Raw genomic sequence first — 16,076 nt, 5'->3', positions numbered from 1 at the left:
AATCGAGGGAAAAAAATCTTAATCAAATTACACAGCCCCCTATAGTTAGATGTAAATTATCCAATCGTACCATCTCCTTATTGGTTCTAGACATCAATGGTTTTAGGTTAATATGAACAATTGTTACTTACCTGTAAACAGGTGGTTCTCCAGTATTGGTGTCTTTCATAGATTCACATGCTTGAATATTCCCCGTTGTCGAAGTGGGAGTCCCACGGTACATAAAATAGCAATAATGCTAATATATATATATATATATATATATATACACATAATATAACCGATATAATATACACTGAAAAACCTCAACAATGGTTCCTACATAGGAATGCATTAGAGAGAAAACTCATTTGCAACATATCAGTGTCATTGTTAGTCCAAACTGCAGCCAATCAGGCTCAAGCACCCTCTAGAACCTTCTCCTCAAAAGCTCAAGCCCTCAGATTTTCGTAGCACAAGTAATAAGAGCGTATGAGGAGAAAAGAGCCTCTGAGGGGAGGAGGGAGGGTCGCATGTGATTCTATGAAAGACACCAATACTGGAGAACCACCTGTTTACAGGTAAGTAACAATTGTTCTTCTCCAGTATTAGGGGTGTCTTTCATAGATTCACATGCTTGAATAGAATAGATAGCAGTGGAGGAGGAGCCAAGATGGCGACCGGGACGGACGTGTAAGCTCCAGGCTCCGCGAGCCGTCCGATCTTGCACCGAAATCCTGCCACTAATCCTGACCGTACCGTGTCTACATGGAGACACGCGAACGCTGATGTCACCGGTGTTCTTTTGGGACCTCTGCTGATTGTTTACACGGTGAACTCGCACCGATTGCCGACCCCTGAAGCCGACCCGGGACCTGGAGCCGATCGCCGCCACTAGACACGGCTGGGCGCCGTCAGCCGGACACGCTGACAAGACACTGGCTGGGACAAGAGCGCTGCTGATCTCGGAGACGGGCCGCATCGCCCCTTTCGAAGCGGTAAGGCTCCTGGCTGGGTCGCCCTGCTAACAAGAGACATGGGAACCCGACCCACAGCGATTTCCCCCCGATGAGCTGCCTGGGGACTGAACGGAGTCCATCTTGGGGTGCCTGATCTACCACAGCTCGTCCGCATCGCTGGTTGGAGAGAAGCTCTCGTTCTGCCCTGGTCTGGACCTGTGTGCTGCCAGTTTGTCGGTGGCTCCCACTCTTTTGCTCTCGCCTGCGTAGTCGCCTCCCTGTCTTCACTGCGAGCTTGCTGCGGGGGTAGCCATGACGTCCCCTCCCATGTAGAGGGGACGTCTCTTCGTCCTCAACGGGCAGGATCCTGCCTATGTCTGAACTGGTGATTAACCTGGGGGAGCGCCCGTGCAGTATGAGTCAGCCAGCAGTACGGAGAGAACCGACCTGCGGCGACATCCTGGCTGCCCTGTTCGACTTGCGGGCGACATGGCGGCGACAAGCCTGTATACTGGAACAACAGATAGTGGGAGCTGCCGTATGTCTGACACAACTGCGTTCGACTGGCCCCCTGCTGCCGCTGACTACCCCTGTTCAGGAGGCATTGTTACACCGCGAGAATGTGAAGAAGCGATCAGACCTCGGATGTAACGTTGACTGTTTCACTTTTAACGAAGCTACTGTTGCGAAGTCACCCTCCGCTTTGCTGCCTGATACTGTTGCTACCGACTTGACACTGTGGCATTCCCCAGAGACTTTCCGGGCGCTGGCCCCCCTCCCTGCCTTTACCGTGACTCTTTCTCCGCGTTCGCAGAGTGTGAGTCGTCTTGCGATGGGGGGGTCGCCCCGTCATTTGGGCGCCGCTAGTGTTGACGACTGGGGGCGCTTATATCTTTCTCCTCTTCGCCTTCTTTGTTGGAGGAGGCCATTTTGCTTCTTTGTCTGGCCGGAGGGGAGTGTACAGCGGTGGACATGTCTGGAGGTATTTCGGCGCTCTGGCCAGGGCTGAGGATGTTTCACATGCTGACTTGCCGATTGACTGGTGACGGCCTGGCCTGTAATGTTATTTGCTATGACTTGCGCGCTGGGGGGGGATGTTCTTCTTCTTCTTTCAAGATCGCAGTCATAAAATCCTATTGTTTGTCTTCGTAGCCAAGATCTTGGTTCTGGGCGGAACGGGGGTCCGGAGGTAGACCACTTTGTTTATAATTGATGCGATGTCTCCCAATTTCGATGCTTCGTTTGGTGTAGAAACCATTGAAGTGCTCGTGAGTCTGGGAAGCTTGATAATTGTGGGCTCCTCCCCACCTTCTTATTTTTGGGGAGTCATAGATTAGTTTACACACTCGTCTTCCTCCCTATATGTCAAGGGTGACACTTTTTCTTTCTTCTGCTTCTCTTCTAAATTTCGGGTTTATTGGGCGACAGACACACTGCTGGGGGGGGGGGGGGGTAGGCCGTAGCCTCTGCATGCGTGTAGGGTGGGGGGATGGGGGATTTATTTTCTGTTTTGGTTTCTATGGTGCCTTATTTATTTGGTGTTCGTCCTCTTTCTCTATGTTTCTCGGGTCCATGTCAGGTTGGATGGGGGGGTGGCGGTGAATTCTGTGTACTTTCCTGATTCTGCTACCTCCTTGGGGTGAATATGCCACCGTCCCGCCTGGGGGTTCTAGCTTCTTGGGTACTTGGGTCTTTAGACACACTGTCGGTGAGGTTAGACCCCACCTGCATGGGCGATTCTCTTTCCTTATTGTTTTTGTGCATTTATATGTCGGACATTAATAGTTGCATATTAAGAAAACCTTTAAAATTAACCTTCATAACTCCTGAGACACGATCAAGCTGCTTTACAGTGTAACTTTTGATGTTGGATATGGTCCGAATGTGATATGGTGTCATCGTAATGTATGCTATGACGCATCAACAGTTTGCGTGGCCGGCCGTATGGTTGTAGGCCCGTATTTGTACTTCTGATATTGCGCAATAAAGGTTTTCAAAAATTAAAAAAAAAAAAAAAAAAAGAATAGATAGCAGTAACCTCCTAGAAGCTGAGATTGCAAGAATTCTTAAAACTTGAAAACAATAACATATGGCTTAAAAGCATATAGCAATCTCAAAAGGAAAAGGAGGAGGGAACAGAGGCTCACCTTATTTAAAAAGATGACGAAGCACTGCTTGCCCCACTGCGGTATCCGCTTCGTTGATAGCTTCCAAACAGTAATGTCTGGTAAAGGTGTGCCTGCTGGACCATGTCGCTGCCCGACAAATCTGGTGTAGAGGCACCCCAGCAAACAAAGCGGTGGATGACGCCATCGCTCTCGTTGAATGTGCCTTCACTGGACGTTGTAAAGGCTTGCCAGCTTGCTGGTGACAAAAGGATATGGCTGCTGAGAGCCATCTTGCAACTGTCAGTTTTGTCACTGAATGCCCCTTCCGCATCCGTCCATATGCTACAAACAGTTGATCGGATTTACGGAAAGGGGTGGTCCTTGAAATGTAAAATTTTAGACAACGCTTGATGTCTAAAGAATGTAGTTCTGCCGGAGATTTTGGATCCGGGAAAAAAGTCTTTAAGAAGACAGGTTCGTTCAAATGGAAGTCAGTAGGTACTTTCGGCAAAAAAGAAGGATTGGTACGAAGTGACACTCCATCGGGCTTAAACTGTAAATACGGAGGCTTGATCGTGAAAGAGGGAAGGTCACTTACACGACGAGATGATGTTAAAGCCAAAAGTAAAGCAACCTTCCATGTAAGATACTTGATGTGTGCTCTGTGGATCGGTTCAAATGGAGGCTTCATAAGCTGTGACAATACCACGTTGAGGTGCCATGCCGGAGGAGGGCGCCTTATCGGAGGAAACTTCCTGAAAAGTCCTTTAACCGCATCGCTGCTGTGGTGATTTTTGCGCTGTGCTGCAAATTGACAATTTGCTGGTGTCATGACGAGCTCAGCTCGTCATCAGCACACGACACCCGTGGGTGATGACGAGCTGAGCTCGTCATCAGCATCGAAAGGGTTAAAGAACTGTCAAATGATTCTGAATGAACAGAGAGACGTTGAGCCATCATGCCGGTAGCGTGAGATAGCCGCCAGAAAAACTCTCAAGGTGGCATGAGAGAGACCAGACTGAGCGAGGCTCAGAAAGAAAGGCAAAAGCTGCTTCGGAGTGGAGTCAATTGGGTGGATATTGGATGCAGCGCACCAATGACAAACGCTTCCACTTTAGCTTATATGTCTTGATGGTTGATGGAGCTCTAGCAGATGCTAGAATGTCTCTGCATTCTTGGGGCATATTTAAGGTGGCAAATTCAACGTTCTCAGGTTCCATACCGATAATTGAAGCGTGGTGGGTCTGGATGGCAAATTTGACCGTTGTCCATCGTCAGGAGGTCTGCACGTGGATGCAGATGAATGGGTGTGCATTGTGACAGCAGAAGCAGTTCCGAAAACCAAGCCTGTCTGGGCCAACGCGGGGCGATCAGTATTAAGCGGCAGGGTTGCCTGCGCATCTTCCACAACGTCCTCGGTACCAACGGGATCGGTGGAAATGCATAAGCAAACAGTCCGCTCCAATCTATGAGTAGGGCATTTCTGCTCGACTCTGGATGAGGATGCCAACTTGCGAAAGATTGGCACTTCCGATTCACTGGGGTTGCAAAAAGGTCTATCCTGGGACGACCCCAACGGCGGAACACTAGGTCTAGAGTTGGTTGATGTAACTCCCACTCGTGAGTGGATGACGCGGACCTGATCAGGGAATCTGCAAGGATGTTGGATAGCCCCGGCAGATGGACTGCCGTCAAAGAAATTTGGTGACGAAGTGCCCAATCCTAAATCCTTTGAGCTAGACGAGACAGTGGCTGAGATCTTGTGCCGCCCTGTTTGTTCATGTAGTGCATGCTGGTATTGTTGTCTGTTTGAAACAGCACCGACTCCCCCTGCACTACGGGCAAGAATGATTTGAGCGCTAGGAAGATTGCCATCAACTCTAGCCGATTGATATGCCAGGTTCGTTGTGTCGCCGTCCTTTTGCCTTTGATGGAAAGGTCCAGGAGATGAGTGCCCCAGCCCTCCATGGACGCATCCTTAGTCAACGTCAGATCCGGAGACTGGGCTAGGAAAGAAATCTCTTCGTCTAGATTGGCTGGTTGTTCCCACCAGAGCAAACTGGTCTTCATGCGGGGTGTGACCGTCACCTGATCGTTGAACGACCCCGACACTTGACACCATTGCTGGTCCAATTCCTCCTGTATAGGACGGGTACGTGACCTGCAATTTGGGATCAGTGCGATACAAGATGATGCCATCCCCAGAAACGACTTTAACTTTCGCACAGAAACTGACTGCTTTGACCTGATGAGTGAGACCAGACGAATTATCTTCTGATGTCGTTAGAGGGAGATGAAGGCTTTTGATAGGTTTGTGTCTAGGATTGCTCCTAGGAAGTTTCTTCTTCGCAGCGGTGTTGAGTGTGACTTCTCCACATTGATGGTTAACCCTAGAGCCTTGAACATTTCTTGGCATAGACGTGTGTTGTGAGCCAGCTGTTGTGAAGATTGGGATTTTAGAAGACAATCATACAGATAAGGAAAGATCTGAACTCCCTGAAGACGCAGATGAGCCATGACCGGAGCCAGAACTTTCAAGAAGACCCGAGGTGCTGATCGTAGGCCAAAAGGCAGGACTCTGAACTGATAGTGAACGTGACCCACCTTGAACCTCAAGTATTGCCGATGTCGATGGATAATTGGCACATGAAAATAGGCGTCTTGCAGGTCTATTGTTGTTAAGAAATCTCCGCTGCAGAGAAGTCGTAAGACTTCCGATAACGTCAGCATGCGGAAAGGTTGTTTGAGGAACAGATTGAGAGCTCTCAAGTCCATAATGGGTCGCCACTCCCCCGTCTTTTTGAGAATGAGGAAAAACCTTGAGTAGAAACCTTTCCCTCGCTGAGATACAGGAACCACTACGACTGCACCCTTTTCTATTAGAAGATGAACCTTATGTTGTAGTTCCTCTAGATGGGGAGGTGGCTGGCCTGAAGGTGGAGAATGTGGAGGAATCTCTGTAAACTCCAAGGCATGACCCTTGCGCACAATGTCTAAAACCCATCGGTCTGATGTTCTCAAAGACCACTGGGAGTAAAACTGCGAGATTCGCCCTCCAACTCTCTGCTGAACTTGAAAATCATTGACGTTCGTTGTTGTTGGTGTGAGAAGTTGGCCTGATAAATAATGTTCACTATTCTAGTGAGCACTTTGTATCAGTCCAAACAACCCTTATTGATGATTGGTTGTAAATCAACCGTAGACCAGCTATCCTAGTAGCATGGACAAGAGCAGTCTTTAGGCTAAACTTTAGAGGGCGTGTTAAGCCAGCTGTTATACCATCACATATACCCCTTGAACACCAAGTGAAAGGACACCACACAAGTTGTGTTCTAAATAAATATCCTTTTATTTTCATAACAACAACCCTGGACTCTTTATGAGGACAGGGTGCTAAGCACAATACAAAACTCTTATGAAAATACTCAGTCGCACAATTTACACAAATGCCCGAGGGGCACGAAAAACCATATACTACAAAAGTGGAATGTGAAATTACTAGCAGGTAAGTACTACTCTAATAGACTTTAGGATCGCTAGGACTGGACTACTGAACCTTCAGATTACTAGCAGGAGGCCTAGGGGGATCGGGTGCAGAGTGTGCACTCTCACGCGGGATGCGGGACAAAGTCTATGATTGCTAGAAATTACAAAGTTAGTGTTATCGGACGAATCCGACTAGGTAGAGCTGAAACGAAAAAGGATCTGGACCCTTGGATAGTGAGGCTATGCTGGAGCACCGAAATGCTGAGATTACCTAGCCCAGGGGCTGCGGCTGCATAGGTCTGAATAGACGTCGGGAATGCTCGTTGCAGTCTATGGAGCCTGAAAGAAGAAGTTGCTGGCAGGCGACCAGTGAAGAGATTCGGATGGATCCAAGCCTGGATCGAAGATGGAGGACACCTGTAAGCAGAAGGGACCAACAGAGATCCTGCTCCTTGGCCACAAAACCATGTGCCTCCCCTCCAACCTCTGGCCCGCCTGTATGGGTGAACCCCCTACTCCCAAGACAGAGGTTAAGAGTCTGGGAGTATGGCTGGAGACAGATCTCACCTTCAGGACACAGGCAAGAAAAACAGCCGGCATCTGCTATGGCCTACTGAGATCATGCAGAAAGGTGCTCCCCTTACTACCATTTCAGTCCCGATGATTCAAGGCTTAATCTTGTCCAGGCTAGACTACAGCAATGCCATTTACCTCGGAGCACCGGAATCCACTCTCCAAACACTTCAGAAGACCCAGAATGCCGCAGCCCGTCTACTTACGAACACCCCAGCCAGAACATCAGCCAAACCAGCTCTGTGGAAATTACATTGGCTCCCGGTTAGGGAAAGAGTCGCTTTTAAGGCCCTATGCCTGGCCCACAAGGTCCTGAACAACGCCAGCCCCCCAATTTTGAAAAACTGGATCACACCGTACAGACAGACGAGAGCGCTTCGGTCAGAACATGGAAACCTTATCATGGTCCCCAGGGTGAAGAAGGCCCGCACAGGTGGCCGCCGCTTCTCAGTCAACACAGCAAAAAAATGGAACGCGCTCCCCCCCGAATCTCAGAGCTGAACCAAACCTCCTACGATTCAGGAAGTCCCTCAAAACCCGACTCTTCCCCTGATTCATCAACAGCTTCTTTTTGCTCCCTCCCTTAGGAATCCGAGGTTTTAGCGCTGGGATACTCGCGGGTGACTACGCGCTCAATAAAAACCAAAAATAATAAATAATAATAATAAGTCCTGAATCACTAGCCAGTGATCAGATGGGCACCAGGATGGCACCGGATGGAGTCACCTCGACCAGGTGAGTGGGGGACGCTGGGCTCTGCAGTCTCACGGACCAGGAGGCATTATCGGCGACCAGGATGGAGGTGCGAGCTGTCCCACAAAGGTATCTGCTGTCGACGTCGCTGGACCCAGGATTGGGGCAACAAGTCTTGGCAAATGCAAGCCCATGCGGTGGACTTAAAATGGAGTCTGGAGTGGACCAGGAGGGTCCGGGGTGCTCCTCTGTTCGAGGGGAGCAAGGGCCAGTCTGGAGCAACCAGACCAGCGGTGTTGTCGTCGTAGAGCGTCGTCAAGAGGGCCACAAGCCAGCAGGCAAGTAGCCGGACAACGCGGAGGGCAGCGGAGAGCAGAAGGGCCCCACGCAGATCTGGTGGATGCTGGGGGGCTGGTCTTCGGTGCTGGAGCTGCTCAGGGTCAGGGCTTCTCGAACCCCAAAGCACTCACTCGAGGATCCCTCGGCGGTCGTGCTGGATAAGCGTTGTGCAGTTCTGAAGAGGGCCGGTCCCTCGAGGTTTTGTCACACCCACGGATCTCAGCTGAGCTGACGATGTAGGTAGAGGTCAGAGGTGCCAGGGAAGCCGGGTCTCGTCGTGCTGGTCGGTCGGATTCCGGAGGAAGGACGTGCAGCAAACCGCAGTGTTCTTGGATGGTGCCTGCGGGTGCAGGGTGACTACTCCTTAGTCACACGGGAGAAATCTTAGGAAGAAGTCTTGAGTTGATTTCGTAGAAAGTAGTTTCAGGATTCAAAGTTGATCTAATCTGGAAGGGGGCCCGCTCCTATCTTTATACTAGGAAAAGGGGCTGGCACGCGACTAGGTCCTGCCCATGGGTGGGACCAGGAAGGGGGGTGGTTACACCCCTCTCCCATGCCAGACTTTCCCTAGGTCAGGGGCTGGTGTGCCCCTGGAACTGGTTCTAGCCGGCCTATGCATAGTGAGCACCGGGGTGCCACTTGCAGTCACCTTCCTCTAAAGCCCTGCCTACCCAGGATACACAAAACCCTGTCTGGGATGGTGCTAGCATCGCCCCTGACAGGAAACCCTTTGTCCAAGCCTCCCTCGCTGGAAGGACTCCCAGCAGCAGGAGGTCAGACTTGTGTCTGTGGTGGCAGCATCCATTTTGTGATGTTGAGGCTCGAGTTAACTTTAACCGGGGTTCACAGTTACATACATGTCGTGTCCCTCTAGAAGGGTGGAATGCTAACCCCGTCGCCAGAATTGGCGAGGGGTTAGTATTCCAATTCGTATGACACCTTACTCGACATGTTTTGATAAAGCGATACCAGAGTTAGCATATAACCGCGAGGATTATAATGCACTTAAGAGTATATGGTACGCGTTATCATGGAACAGCTATTAGGACTTGGTTCCGCAAGCTGCAAACGGGCTCAGCTCATGCCGGAGCACCATCTCACACGATTCCAAGCACTCTGCCTTCAGGATTGTCAAGGCCTGCCATAGGAGTGACTGATAGGAATATGGGTGTCCATTTTAGGGTTAGATATAGGTATACTATATCTAAAGCAAAGGGTGAGTACACCACCTTGCCCCAGCTGTCGTGCAGCCAGTTGTGTCAGATTTAGATGGCCAGCCAGGGGTGGCATAATACATGCTGCAGCCCCTGGTAGGCCCTGGGTACACCTATGCCCTGAGTTACAGGGTCTGATAAGGTGGCCCAGTACCAATTAGATATGTACCGAAGGTACATGGAATCCGTTTTACAGAGAAAGCAGTAGGCCTGGGGTCCTGAATAGCAGGGTCCCAGGTCAACTAAGTCGGAAAACCAGCAAAACACCAGGCAAAAAGTTGGGGGCAACCATAGTCCGGTATCCACCTTCCTACAGTTGGAGCCTCTATAGTTAGAATTTCCTCTATAGGGCTTGGACTGCTGCTGACGAGAAGATTGTTGGTTGGTGTAACGCTGGTTCCCTTGATTGTACTGGCGGTACTGAGACTGCCCTCCTCGGGAAAAACTGGACGAGGTGCCTCGTCCACGGGCACCACGAAAAGGCTGCTTCTTGAACTCCAAGGAACCAAGCGACTTTGCCGTGCCGGTATCTTTCTTTATCGATTCCAACGCCTCATCGATGTGAGAGCCGAACAGCGACTCTCCGTCATACGGCATGTCAAGTATCTTTGACTGGATCTCTTGTCGGAACGATGTGGATTTGAGCCAACCCTGGCGCCGGAGCGCCGCAGCACTGGCAAGGATACGGAAAGCAGTACCCGCAATGTCCACAGCACAGTCAATTATTTCTTCTGAAGCCCTTTTCCCATCTTGAAGGATCTGGAGCGCTTCCGCTCTGGATGTTTCCGGAATTAACGCAACCAGCGCAGAAATGTCTGACCACAATTGTCGGTTGAAACGACCTAAAATGGCCAAAGCATTAGCGACACGGGCTGAAGTAGATGCCATGTGTGAGAAGGTGGCCTGATATGCAGTGCTCACTATTCTAGTGAACACTATGTATCAGTCCAGCAACCCTTATTGATGATTGGTTGTAAGTCAACCTTATAGACCAGCTATCCTAGTAGCGTGGATACGAGCAGTCTAAGGCTAAAGACTCGAGAGGGCGTGTTAAGCCAGCTGTTTACCACACATATACCCCTTGAATACCAAGTGAAAGGACACCACACAAGTGTTATGAAAATAAACAAGATATTTATTAAGAATCACAACAGCCCTGTACTCTTTATGAGGACAGGGTACTGTGGAGAGGTGTGGCTCACTGGTTAGAGGCGGCAGACCCGAGTGCAGAGAACGGCCCGGGACCAGGGTTCGATTCCCGACGCGGCAGGGTCTTGGACCAGGATCAGCGGACTGATAATTCTCGCATCGGTGCCTACTCCGACCAGGGATCACACTCGGCAACTCTGGGCATTAGCTTGCCTCATCTCCACAACGGCCCCACACAAACGCCGGGGATGCCTGGTTTCACCTTGGAGACCCCCAGGAGGGACTATCTCACAGGGAAAGCCAGGACGGGTTCCCCAGCGGTCTATAGCGCTACGAGGCCTCCGGGTAGCAGTGCGCTTTACAAGACACAACAATTTACAATTTACTAAGCACAAAACAAAACTCTTACGAAAATACTTAAGTTAGCACAGTATATACAAATGCCCGAGGGGCACGGAAAACCATATACTCTGAAAGTGGAATGCGAAATTACTAGCAGGTAAGTACAGTACTAATAGGCTTTGGAATCGCTAGGACTTGACTATAGAATCTTCAGATTACTTCTAGGAGGCCTAGGGGACTCGGGTGCAGTGTGTGCACTCTCACGCGTGACAAAGTCTAAGGTAGCTAGTAATGACAAAGTTAGTGTTCTCGGGCGAACCCGACCTGGTAGGAGGAAAACGAAAGTGGATTCTGACCCTTGGATAGTGAGGCTATGCTGGGGCACCGAAATGCCGAAGTTACCTAGCCCAGGGGCTGCAGCTGCATAGGTCTCAAAAGACGTCGGGAATCCTCGCAGACGGACCAGGAGCCTGGAAGAAAGAAGTTGCTGGCAGGCGACCAGTGAAGAAAGTTCAATGGATCCAAGCCTGGATTGAAGGAAGATGACACCTGAAAGCAGAGGGGACCAAGTTCGAGACTACTAGCCAGTAGTCAGTGGGCACCAGGAGGGCACCGGATGGTAGCCACCTCGACTAGGTGAGTGGGTGACGCTGTGATCGCAGATCTCACGGACCAGGAGGCGTTGTCGGCGACCAGGATGGAGGAGCGAGCTGTCCCACGATGGATGAAGCTGTCGGCGTCGCTGGACCCAGGAATGGGCAACAAAGCCTTGGCAAATTCAAGCCCACGCGGTGGACTCAAAATGGCGTCTGGAGTGGACCAGGAGGGTCCGGGGTGCCTCTCTTGAAGAAGGAAGCAAGGGCCAGTCTGGAGCAACCAGACCAGCAGCAGTGATGTCGTCGGGCGTCGTGAAGAAGGCCACAAGCCAGCCGGCTAGTAGCCACACAGCGCGGTGAGCAGGCAAAAGCAGAAGGGCCCCACGCAGATCGTGGAGATGCTGGAGGGCTGATCTTCGGTGCTGGAGCTGCTCAGGGTTGGTGCTTCTCGGACCCCAAAGCACTCACCAGTGGAGCTCACGGTGGGCTTGTTGCAAAGAAGTCGTGCAGTCTTGGCGATCGTCGGTCCCTCGAGGTCTCGTCGCACTCACAGTTCTCAGCTTTGCTGTAGAGGTGAGTAGAGGTCAGAGGTGCCAGGGAAGCCGGGTCTCGTCGAGCTGGGTCGTCGTATTCGTGAAGAAGGACTTGCAGCAGACCGCAGTGTTCTTAGGATGGTGCCTGCGGATGCAGGGTGACTACTCCTTAGCCACAAGGGAGAATCTTGAAGAAGAAATCTTGATGTCCTTTCGCAGAAAGTCGAGTCTTGATTCCAAAGATGATCTAATTTGAACAGGGGGCCCGCTCCCATCTTTATACTAAAAAAGGGGGCTGACCCGGTGACTAGGTCCTGCCTATGGGTGGGACTAGGAGGGGGGTGGTTACACCCCTCTGCCATGCCGGACTTTCCCCAGGCCAGGGGCTGGTGTGCCCCTGGAACTGGTTCTGACCGGCCTATGCGTAGTGAGCACCGGGGTGCCACTCAGCAGTCACCTTCCTGAAAAGCCCTGCCTACCCAGGATACACAAAACCATGTCTGGGACGGTGCTAGCACCGCCCCTGACAGGAAACCCTTTGTCCAGGCTCCCCTCGCTGGAAGGACTCCCAGCTGCAGGGGGTCAGACTTGTGTCTGTGGTGGCAGCATCCATTTTGTGGAGCTGAGGCTTCGTTTAACTTTAACCGGGGTTCACAGTTACATACATGTCGTGTCCCTCTAGAAGGGTGGAATGCTAACCCCGTCGCCAGAATTGGCGAAGGGTTAGTATTCCAATTCGTATGACACCTTACTCGACATGTTTTGATAAAGCAATACCAAAGTTAGCATTTAACCGCGAGGATTATAATGCACTTAAGAGTATATGGTATGCGATATCATGGAACAGCTATTAGGACTTGGTTCCGCAAGCTGCAGACGGGCTCAGCTCATGCCAGAGCACCATCTCACACGATTCCAAGCACTCTGCCTTCAGGATTGTTAAGGCCTGCCATAGGAGTGACTGAGAGGAATCTGTGTGTCCATTTTAGGGTTAGATATAGGTATACTATATCTATAGCAAAGGGTGATTACACGACTTTGCCCCAGCTGTCATGCAGCCAGTTGTGTCAAATTTAGGAGGCCAGCCAGGGGTGGCATAATACATGCTGCAGCCCCTGGCAGACCTGGGTACACCTATGCCCTGAGTTACAGGGTCTGATAAGGTGGCCCAGTACCAATTGGTAAATGCACCTAAGGTACAAGTGTCAATTTAGTGAGAGAACATCAAGGCTGTGGGTCTGATTAGCAGGCCCACAGCCAGAGAAGTCATAAACCAGTGAAGCAAAAAGCAAAAATCTGGGGTGATCATAGGATTGCAGACCCTACTCTCCTACACGTGGAATGAGTACAGGGGATTTATATTTGAGCCACCGCAACAAGGCAGCGACAGCGATTCTGCGTGAGGTGGGGGGGGGGGGGGGGTGAATGGAGCTCTGGGGAAGAGAGGGCTTTCGACCTGCTGTAACTATATTGTGTACCCGAAGTGCCAATGTAATTGAATCTATGATCGCCCACTGTTTCTGTATGCATGTATGGATTTTACAATGCCCACTTTTTATTGCTTTGAATTAATAAAATAGTTTTTAATAAAATAAAAATACCAGATTCAAGGAAAAAGGTGGGATAACGCCTCCCATCAAGGCCCGGAAGATTCAAACTTGGCTGCCTCACCTTCCAGGCCAGAATGGGCACCGCCCCTGAGTTTATATGCTCTGCCATCAAGCCTTACATGCCGGGTAGAGAACTCCGTTCCACCCACATGGCACTCCTGACCACTCCACGTTTCAAAAAGAAGAAGGCTGGTGGAACAAAATTTGCTGTCCTCGCCCCAGCTTTCTGGAACTCCCTCCCTGTGGGACTTCGCACTTCACCTTCCTTCACAGAGTTCCGGAAAAGCCTTAAAACCTTGCTTTTCTCCCGAGCTTTTGCTGCCTAATCTCCCCTTGCCACTGTCGTTGTTCGCAATCTGAAAAGCGCCATGAAACCGCTTGGTAAAAGCGCGCTTAATAAATATTTTTAAATTGAAATTCAAGATCAACAAGCTAAGCTCACGGAGGGGGAGGAGAACGGAGCCCTGCAAGGAGACCTTGAAAGGTGAGAGTCCGCGTGGGTGTTACTCATAATAACCCCATCAAAGGGCAGGTCAACCAGACGCTCCCAAATATTCTCAGGAAAAACACCTTCCCGCAACCAAGCATGGCAACAAAGAGCCACAGAACTGGCCATAGCACGGCTGAGAGCATCAGCAACATCCAAGGCCGCACGGAGAATAAACACAGCCAACTCCAGACCATCCAACACATGGTGCCGTAGATCAGCGCAGGCACCTTCATGGGAGACTAGAGACAGAAGGGACTCCACAGAATCCCACACTGTGTGTTGGGCATTCGCAAAGCAGCACTGGAGGAAGCGAAGATGTTACGCCCCCATGAATTCAAGCACCGGCTTCCCGTGACGGAGGAACCAACACCATAGGCAAGAAAGCAGAAGAGGGCCTTTAACAGATGGTGGAAAGAAAGGCAGACTGGATCGTGCAGAGCAGGAGGGCGGTGGTGTAGGAGCGGCTGAGGTACCAGATCACCCGTGGCAGGACATACCCAAGCCCCCAGAAGAGAGTTGTGGAGCAAAGCTTCGTATGGAAGAAGCAGCTCCCATCCACCAGAGACCTGGTGGACTACTTCCAACAGATTATAGGTAGGGAATGGGGTTACTGGGTCACCCATTTGCAAAATGCCAGCGGCCATGGAAATAGCCAGAACAAAGGCTACACTTGCCTCCGTAGGGCGTCGCAGGGAGAAAGCAATTCCTCAGTGGGTGACGGCTGTAAACTAAGATATCTGTCCCAAATTCCACCTGGAGGAATAAACGGCCAGCCCCTTATTAGTGGGGATTCACGGATGAGTGGGGGGCCTGAGGGGCCGCCAGGGAAGGCGGAGAAGCGGGCAGAGCAACCAACCACAAACTGCAGAAGAGGGTGTCCGAGGTTCGAGGCCGCAGGGACGGCGAGGAGCCCTCCCTAGAAGACGCCGGTGAAAAAGCAATGACGCGGTGTCTAGTCTCCAGAGAAGAGGAGACCAGGAGATGACAACCTCCGGAGAGGAAGGAACCTCTGGAGACGAGTAGAGGACCCAATGCCGTCACAGTGCCGTGGAGTCTGCCACATGCGTCGGGGCGACGTCAATCGGCGAAGTGGACTTCGGCGGTGCAAAGTCGACCACCACCACGTGCTCCCTAGGAGAATGGGGCGGGGTCGGAGCGGGTTTGGCTAAGGAACGGCACCAAAAAGGCGAGGCACACCCTCACACAAGGCAGCTGCCTGCGTAGAGGATCGAGAGGGACTCTGGAAAGCTCACAAGGCCCCGGCTTCCACCTGTGGCACCGCAAGGGCCAGGGAGGAAAGCCTTTGGAGCAGGACTCTGACCAAGGGGGACTCTGGGACAAGCCCCGAGTCCCGGCGATCTCCTGCGACGCCACAGTGCGCCCCCCGTATTGATTTGCGGCGAGAAAGGGATGCAGTCGATCGAAAAGGGGTGATCCGCAGGGCCGCACCTAGACAACACCATATCCCCAAATCTGCAGCTGAACTCCTCGGCGCCAAAGCCGCCAGCGATTCCACGTAAGGACCCACGCTAGGCAAGGGATACACGGACGTCTCAGGAGGAGGGGGGTGCCAAAGAAGCCTGCAGAGCTGTAGCATATGCTTTCATTTGGGCCCTAGTCGCCCCAAAGCCAGGAAATGGCGGATAGGGTGGCGACAGGTGAGGGCGCACATCCAGAGGGGAACCTGCACCCTCTGCTGAACGAGGACAAGGCCTCAGAGACAACCTGCAGGGCCTACCAGCGGGTGAAAGACTCACTTGGGGCTGTGGAGAAGGGCGATGCTACAGTTGGAATCAGCGGCTCCTGGCTTCTGAGGTACGGGACGGACGCTGGGACAACACCAACCTGGAGAAGCGAGCCAACAGCATTTTCATCCAGCGCTACCGCCAGGACTTCGGTTTGAAGTGCTGATAAATGTCGCAGTCCTTAGAGTCATGGTGCTCGCCCAAACACCACATGCAGATGAGGGTGAGGGTCCGTCGCCGACATCTGACGTGCATAAGAA

The 16,076-nt window shown here is 51.5% G+C and overlaps 1 protein-coding gene across 1 annotated transcript in view; it reads right to left on the bottom strand.

The window, feature by feature from the left end:
* TDRD6 (tudor domain containing 6) overlaps nt 1–16,076 on the bottom strand; it is a 2,323,386-nt gene that overhangs the window by 1,678,128 nt on the left and 629,182 nt on the right. The window lies entirely within an intron of this gene.

The sequence above is a fragment of the Lissotriton vulgaris genome, chromosome 6 (assembly GCF_964263255.1).
Source record: "Lissotriton vulgaris chromosome 6, aLisVul1.2, whole genome shotgun sequence".
Taxonomy (NCBI): Eukaryota; Metazoa; Chordata; class Amphibia; order Caudata; family Salamandridae; genus Lissotriton; species Lissotriton vulgaris.
This window is presented reverse-complemented; position numbering and strand designations above follow the sequence as displayed.